Source organism: Centroberyx affinis, unplaced genomic scaffold (assembly GCF_046629955.1).
Source record: "Centroberyx affinis isolate AG114_WGS23_722 - 3 ecotype Tasmania unplaced genomic scaffold, CSIRO-AGI_Caff_v1 ptg008205l_1, whole genome shotgun sequence".
Taxonomy (NCBI): Eukaryota; Metazoa; Chordata; class Actinopteri; order Beryciformes; family Berycidae; genus Centroberyx; species Centroberyx affinis.
In genome coordinates, this window is record NW_027284080.1 from 12,501 (window position 1) to 21,303 (window position 8,803).

General features: G+C 43.6%; 1 pseudogene; it reads right to left on the bottom strand.

The window, feature by feature from the left end:
• Nucleotides 1–560: 560 nt before the first annotated feature.
• Nucleotides 561–1,944, bottom strand: LOC139640030 (dentin sialophosphoprotein-like; annotated as a pseudogene).
• Between the last annotated feature and the right edge of the window lie 6,859 nt (nucleotides 1,945–8,803).

Below are 8,803 nucleotides of genomic sequence, written 5' to 3' on the forward strand. Positions count from 1 at the left end.
ATTTCCTCTTCTTTTATCTCCTGTGACTTCTCTCTCCTCTCCCTCTCTCTTCTCTTCTTCTTCTTCTTCTTCTCTCTCTCTCTGTGAAGTTGTTTCTGCTCTGACAGCAGAAAGTCGGACTGAACAGTAGAAAGTCCTCCCTCTGTTCTCCATAAACACGTGGGAGGAGAGAGGAGGGTCTTAACTCACTGCTGTGTGTGTGTGTGTGTGTGTGTGTGTGTGTGTGTGTGTGTGTGTGTGTGTGTGTGTGTGTGTGTTGGGTGGAGAGAGAGAGACAGAGAGAGAGAGAGAGAGAGAGAGAGAGAGAGAGAGAGAGACAGAGGGGAAAACTATTGTATCACAGCTATGGGTTGAAATAGACTTCAATAAGATAGTAGACAATAGAGAGATAGAGTAGAGAAAGATTAGAGAAAGGTGAAGAGAGGGAAAGAAAGAAAGAAAGAAAGAAAGAAAGAAAGAAAGAAAGAAGTAAGAGTGAGCAGTGATGGAAAAACAGAAATTATGAGGAACACATGTGTTTTCTTATTTTTAAAAACAGAAACTTCCTCCTCAAACCAAATAAAAACTCTGTTTATTGTAACTCATGGTTAATCATCCACATCACCATTCATCTGTTACATCACCTGCATTCAAATATGAAAACAACAACAACAACAACAATAATATTAATATGAATCTGTGTTCATTCAGTGGCTGTTCAGCTCTCTATCAAACATTATGTACAGCAGCAGAACGAGTCGCTTTCAACACGTCTGACCTGGAGTCAGCCGAGTCAGTGGAGTCAGCAGTTAGTGGAGTCAGTTGAGTCAGTTGAGTCAGTTGAGTCAGTGGAATCAGTCGAGTCAGCGGAGTCAGTCAAGTCGGTGGAATCAGTCGAGTCAGTTGAGTCAGTGGAATCAGTCGAGTCAGTCGAGTCAGTGGAATCAGTGGAGTCAGTGGAATCAGTGGAGTCAGCCGAGTCAGCGGAGTCAGTGGAGTCAGCAGTTAGTGGAGTCAGCGGAGTCAGTTGAGTCAGTCGAGTCAGCCGAGTCAGCAGTTAGTGGAGTCATCGGAATCAGTCGAGTCAGTGGAGTCAGCGGAGTCAGTGGAGTCAGCGGAGTCAGTTGAGTCAGCCGAGTCAGCCGAGTCAGCAGTTAGTGGAGTCATCGGAATCAGTGGAGTCAGTGGAGTCAGTGGAGTCAGCGGAGTCAGCGGAGTCAGTCGAGTCAGTCGAGTCAGTCGAGTCAGTTGAGTCAGTGGAATCAGTCGAGTCAGTGGAGTCAGCCGAGTCAGCGGAGTCAGTCGAGTCAGTGGAATCAGTCGAGTCAGTTGAGTCAGTTGAGTCAGTGGAATCAGTCGAGTCAGTCGAGTCAGTGGAGTCAGCGGAGTCAGTGGAGTCAGTGGAGTCAGCGGAGTCAGCGGAGTCAGCGGAGTCAGCGGAGTCAGCCGAGTCAGCGGAGTCAGCGGAGTCAGCGGAATCAGTGGAGTCAGCGGAGTCAGCCGAGTCAGCGGAGTCAGCGGAGTCAGCGGAATCAGTCGAGTCAGCCAAGTCAGCGGAGTCAGCAGTTAGTGGAGTCAGCGGAATCAGTCGAGTCAGTGGAGTCAGCGGAGTCAGTGGAGTCAGCGGAGTCAGCGGAGTCAGCCGAGTCAGCGGAGTCAGCGGAGTCAGCGGAGTCAGCGGAGTCAGCGGAGTCAGCGGAGTCAGCGGAATCAGTCGAGTCAGCCAAGTCAGCGGAGTCAGCAGTTAGTGGAGTCAGCGGAATCAGTCGAGTCAGTGGAGTCAGCCGAGTCAGCCGAGTCAGCGGAATCAGTCGAGTCAGTGGAGTCAGCCGAGTCAGCCGAGTCAGCCGAGTCAGCGGAGTCAGCGGAATCAGTCGAGTCAGTGGAGTCAGCCGAGTCAGCGGAGTCAGTGGAGTCAGCCGAGTCAGCAGAGTCAGCCGAGTCAGCGGAGTCAGCGGAGTCAGCGGAATCAGTCGAGTCAGAAGATCAGTTGAGTTAGTCGAGTCAGCCGAGTCAACGAAGTCAACGGAGTCAGCTGAGTCAGCCGATTTAGTCGAGTCAGTCGAGTTAGCGGAGTCAGCCGAGTCAGTCGAGCCTAATCCTCTTCCGTACAAAGCAGATTCTGATGTTGTGCTGCTGAATTGTTTTGAAGTGAATCTCTTTCTTTATGTTTATTAAAACTTTCAGTCTGAACAAGTGGAACAAGTGGAGGAAACTTATGATGGAACAAAGAAAATAAAACATTTACCAATAATTGTAAATAGGCGAAAAAAAGTTTAAGATTCACTTAAAAACAATTCAGCAGCAGGACTATTTTTTATATATTGTCAGAATCTGCTTTGTCGGCGTTCCTTTATGTGCTAGAAGTGATTTTCAGACTGTTCCTCTACCGGAGCAACAGATCACAGAATCACTGATTTTGGGGTTTTATCATGGAGGAAGATACATAACCCAAGAAACTACCAGAGGTACACTGAGCTTTAAATCAAAAGTGTGACATCAGCATGACATCAGCATGACATCACACATGCTGCAGGTCAAACTGAATTAAAGATGTAATGTGAGTCTTCAGACGTGTTGAGAGGACGAACTGCAGGTGGAAACAATCCGATAAAAACAGAAAAAACACTTCAAAATGTACAAAAGAAAAAAAGAAAAAGAAAAAAAAAACACTGAACAATCTTTGTGTCATCATGGTGTCACAGCAAACCACTTCCTGTTTCTAACCACACACAACCAATCAGAACAAAGCAGTAATCAGCTTACAGAATCATTCAAGAACAAAAGAAAAGAGAAAAAAGAAAATCATCTCAAAGTAAAGTGACCGATGCTCGCTCACCCGGCTTACAAACGTCACATTTTGTCCTGTTTGTTTTTTTTTTGTTTTTGTGTTTTTTTTTTCCACTTCCACAGATACAGAAAGCGCGTGGCGAGGCAGAGATGGCTGTGTGACGCAGGATGCAGCGGTGACGTGGTGTTCAGGTGATCCATCGCTTTACATCACATCACTTTACCATCAATCATTAGCACATTCATTTATTAAAGGATAAGTTTATTGATTTTGTTCCTCTATATAACTCCTCTCTTCCTCCTCTAGCTGCTGGACCCACAGACAGTATTGTCTGTAGCTGTTGGACCAACAGACAGTATTGTTGGACCCACAGACAGTATTGTCTGTAGCTGTTGGACCCACAGACAGTATTGTCTGTAGCTGTTGGACCCACAGACAGTATTGTCTGTAGCTGTTGGACCAACAGACAGTATTGTTGGACCCACAGACAGTATTGTCTGTAGCTGTTGGACCCTCAGACAGTATTGTCTGTAGCTGTTGGACCCACAGACAGTATTGTCTCCAGTCAGCTGTCAGTTGAAGCTCCGCTGCCTCTTGCTGCAACAGTGACTACGTTTACATGGACTGCAATAATCCGACTATTGCCCTTATTCCAAATAAGACAATATTTTGATTAAGGTGTTTCCATGAGTTGCTTACAGAATATTCCATTCATATTCCAGTTTACATGCTACAGAGCAGAGTCCGATTAATGAACTGAAGACGCACGGCCACATCACGTCCTGCGTCTGAGTTTCCCTCCGGAATTTAATCTGGAACATGTTGCTGCCGTGGTCGGGACAAAATGTTGGGACTTCTTTTTACCGGTGGCAGTCATCTTTTCTTCTGTAAACAAGTTGCGCAACACTCGCTGGAAGCTAGAGCATGTGTAGTTGGATTGCCGTACGCGTCGCAAAATGCTGCAAAAACTCAGATAGGACGACACAGTGCGATTAAGGTGTTTACATGTCTGCAAAGCACTTCAATAATGAGACTAAGATCGGAATACTCCACATGTCTTAATTCGACAGTTGCTTACTCTGAGTATGACCTTATTCAGGTTTAGGTAATCAGAAAATGCTGTTTACATGGCAGCGTCTTATCAGAGTATTGTCTTAATCGGGTTAATATTGGAATATTGCAGTCCATGTAAACGTGCTCAATGAGTCCAAACTGTCAGAATATTCCAGAAAAGCCGTCTGTGTCTCCACAGAGTCGAGAGGAAACAGACTCAGTTCCTCCGTTACTCAACTTTCACTGATCAGGAAATCACAGAACTATTTTTCTCTGCCGCAGCACAGACCGCTGTGGGGTGAAAGGCGGTTCCTGGTGGAGCGATCTGGTTCTGGACGGTCGGGTCAGATCGTAAAACAGTAGAGTTCGGTAGAAGACGATCCGCCGAGGGGAAACGGTCGGTGCCGCCGCTTTCCGGGCCGCGGAGAGAAATACGTCGGTCGCTCTCCGTATCGTTTTCACAAACGGCTTTTCTGGAATATTCTGACAAACAGTTTGGACTCTGGCAGAAAATTTCGACCTCGTTCTTCAACAACTCACATCAGTCGAACCCTAAAAGACACAATCTGGACTTCAGGTACATTCACAGTTGCTCTTGAAGTAATCATCTGAATTAAGTTCTTGAAGGTGGGAAATACGTTTTTTGGAACTTTCTTATCTTATCGCTTCATAACTGTAACTACATCCTGCTTTACTCCGGTGTTTCCAAACAGAAACCGACATTTTCCAGCCTCATAATCCACGTCCGACTCAGCTGTCACACCGTCAGTCCTCCTATCAAACACTCACACAGTAGAAAAAACGTCTTCCATCCAATAAATCACTATGTAAACAAAGCCAGGAGTGGAACTCAGTCTTCCAGCAGGGGGAGACACACTGCGCCTTTAACAGCTCCTGGTTCTGGTTAAACATGTTGGTATTTTCCACAAATCCATGAGTGTCAGGGAGAGAACACATGACGAGTCCAATTATCAAACGCTAAATAATCCAATTATCAATATAAAACTCATTACCTGAAGTTCATCGATCAATATCTGTCAAATCTAAAGGATTCAGTGCGTGAAGTGTTTTCATTTTGTCAGGGATTAAGTTGCTTTCTACTTTTCATTTCTTTGCTACCAATCATTTTATAAGAATAGGTGTCATGTCTTTTAAAGCTGCACTTCCAACATATTGATCCTCTTCGGGGGGGGGGGCAGGAAGCAACAGGGCTGATGGGAAATGTAGTCTTAATGTGGAGAAACACTAGAACTAGAACTAACAATACTACTGCTGTGAGAGAGAGGAGAACAATCAGCTCCAACATGGACTCATTTTTGTTTATGGTAATTCTACCAAGGCAGCAATATTAATTTCACTGTGGTAAATTGATCTTTAAAAATTCATTGCATTCATTAAAAGGTGAAGAGGTCAATTTTGGAATTAACTGCTGTGTTACTTTTCAGCACATTTGTTAAAGGTGTTAAAGAACTGATGCTCCCATAGTTATCTTTCTTTTTTTTTTTTTTGTTGTTTCTAAAAGTGCAAACAATTTATAAAAACTTAAATGACAAAAAGGTGTTAAAGAAATTAAATATTAATATCTTCTGTTCCAGTGTAGATCCAGATCTGTCACCCGTTTGTATGGAGATTAGATGGTTATGATGTTGGTGTATATTCATATTATATATATGATGAAGGTACTGGAATTGTTATTGATAAATTGCAGCTTAAATTGCATTATGATGAAGACTGGGTCATCAGTTCAGTTCAGTTCCTTTACTGTCCCATGGGATGAAGTCTGGTTGAAGCATCGGTGCTGTGCTGATCGGAGATGAACGGATCTCCAGACATTTCCCATGATGCCGCAGTCCTCTCACGGTTCAGAAACGTAAACCTCAGCCTCCGTCACAAGTCCTGCAGAGATCTTTTCCTCCTCCATCATCATCCAAACTTCTCTGATAGTGAAAATGTGTCTGTGTTGTTTTTTTTTCCTTAACATTCATTTATAATATATATATTTTTTTTTTATTTTACGTTTTGATTTTCAATAACAACATGCCACTTCTCTATGTAGGTTAAAAAATAGCTGCACATCATTTGGTCACTAAGCAACACTAGCCGACGCTAAATGTCTAAAACCTGCTGATTGGAGGAACCAGAGCCGCACAGACAGAGGGTTCAGACTCTGTGTGACAGGCTCTGGGTTTAAAACTATTATTACTGTTCTTCTATACGCTTCAGAAGTGTGTGTTTCTATATATGTGTGTGTGTGTGTGTGTGTGTGTGTACTAAGAAGAAGAAACAGGGCAGTGGCCAGTGCTGGACTAGGAAGAAGAAACAAGGAGGAGACAGTTTCATCACAGCCAATGGGAGCTGGGCTTCAACCCATGATGCATGGTGGGAAGTTATGACGTCTGATGATGTGATGCAGTTTGATTGATTCCATATTTATTGTAGAATTGATCAATACACACTGGTCGTCTATAGGAAGCCCTTAACTTGATTTGATTCTAATGAGACATTCTGATCAGATTCCACACTAAGTGTTCATGGATATAATACTGTTATCAATATTATTATTATCCTCCTGGGTTTCAGTGGAGAGTTTTAGTGTCCCATGATGGTCTCAATTCAACGACTCAAACAATACACTTCACTTCGAATTTTTTTTCCATCCAAGAAATTGATTCAAAAACCTGACTGATTCTTCGATGCCTTCGTTTCTGTTTCTGTATAAGAAGAAGTGACATCATCAGATTCCAGTTGGACTCGCTAAATGTGGAAACGTAGCCTGCTCTCCCACCTGTTTATAAAAATATTTTGAAAACTCAATAAAAATATTACTGAAAAAATCAAAACAACATGTTGGTTGAACCCTAAAGTACTTGGCTGTTTGTCTCAGTAGGACAATAAAGCAGAAGGCTAACTCATTAGCCGTATCTGGTATGTTAGCGTTAGCCATGTTAGCGTTAGCCATGTTAGCGCAGACAGCCATAGGCGTTACACGCTGGTATGAGCAAACAGTGCAATAATTATTAATTTCCTGGATTCAAAATCACTCAGCACAGCTTCATTAACAACTGACGGATGTTTTTGAAACTGTTAGCATCATAAATGTGAACGGGAGTCTGTCAGTATTTATTGGCCCTGATGTTGTTCCCGTCAGTTCTGACTGTGATGAAAACGTCTCCTCCTTCTTCACAACTAAGTGCTGGAAAAAAAGTTCTCACTACGACATCATAGCTGGCTAAGCCAATAGGATTACTCCTTAAACTCAAGGTCGGAGCAGCCAACAGGCCGCCTCCTCTTCCTTTGTGTTGATCATGAATCAGCGAACACAAAGCCGACTCCAGCAGGAATGTCGACTGCAGCTGGAAGCTCAGTAATAAAATACTATAGATCCTCAAACTGACTAAATCTCGTCCGGCTCACTGAAATACATTTGAGTCATGAGGAAACCCACCAGCTTCAGCTTTAGAGAGCAGGATAAAAACCTTCCTCCATCTTGTTTGCTGTGAAGGAATGGAGCCAACATGGCTGCCAGTCAGTTTCACTCAGAGGGTTCAGAAGTTTAATCTGTTGTCTGAAAACCTTTTAACGCTGATAAGAGTGGGATTTAAATTTAAAATTTGAAGGTATTTAGCTGCTGCTGTAATCCAGAGAGACAGAGAGAGTCAACAGCAGAACCTTAATTTGTCCAGTTCTAAAAATGGTTTATAGCTGTGTGTATTTCTTACTTAACGCAATAAGTCCTGCTAGCTGCAAGCTAACAAGCTAGCTTCCCATTGCTTTGAAAGAGGAATGGTGACGATGCTAGCAAGCTGTTTTCAGGTAAATAAACACACTGCTAAAATAAAACCTTTTCACAACTCTGTGGAAAGTGAATGGTGAAGAAAAACAACGGGCTAACTGAGACGTTGGTGATCTAGGAACTGAAGCTGATTCTACTGTTGCACTCGCTGTAGATCACTGGGGATTAAATTGTCAGCTAAATTTATTATCATGTGTATTTTCTTTGATTTTTCTCCCGCTTTTCAACAGTTTTCAGCCTCTCTGCCTCCTCTGCAGATCAGATGAATCAGCCTGAGAGGGAAACTCCTCCTCTGCAGCCTGTGAGTTTCTTCATTTTCTGGATCACGAGCCGAAAAGGTTGAGAACCGCTGAGCTAAATGACTAAAACCTGAACGCAGATAAAAACCTGTAACACTGGAAGCAGACGAACGCTGAGCAGGGAAATCCTTCTAGAAACCCACAGAGCCACCTGACAACGTGATGTCATCGCCAAATATCGTGAAATGAACGTGAACTCTGAAACTCAGATTTACCTGCTGTGGACACGGAGTCAATCCTATGTTCCCAGGGTCCTATGTTCCCCAGTTCTAGGGTTAGGGTTAGGGTTAGGTTGGTTGTTTGTGGATTTTTACCCAGAGGCCTTCAAAATCAAATAAAATGATAACCATTGGTTTTGTTGTGTTTATATAGCTGTTGTGAAGCCTTGTTCCAATAAAAAAAAAAAACAGGATAATATTTATGAAATATTTTAACTTGAAACGGGTCAAATTTGACCCGAACACAATAGGAGAGTTAATGTGTGTTAACAGAATATTGAACTGGGGAACTTAGGACCCTGGGAACATAGGACCCTGGGAACATAGGACCCTGGGAACATAGGACCCTGGGAACTTAGGACCCTGGGAACATAGGAAGCTGGGAACTTAGGACCCTGGGAACATAGGACCCTGGGAACTTAGGACCCTGGGAACATAGGACCCTGGGAACTTATGACCCTGGGAACATAGGACCTTGGGAACTTAGGACCCTGGGAACTTAGGACCCTGGGAACATAGGAAGCTGGGAACTTAGGACCCTGGGAACATAGGACCCTGGGAACTTAGGACCCTGGGAACATAGGACCCTGGGAACATAGGAAGCTGGGAACTTAGGACCCTGGGAACTTATGACCCTGGGGAACATAGGACCCTGGGAACTTAGGACCCT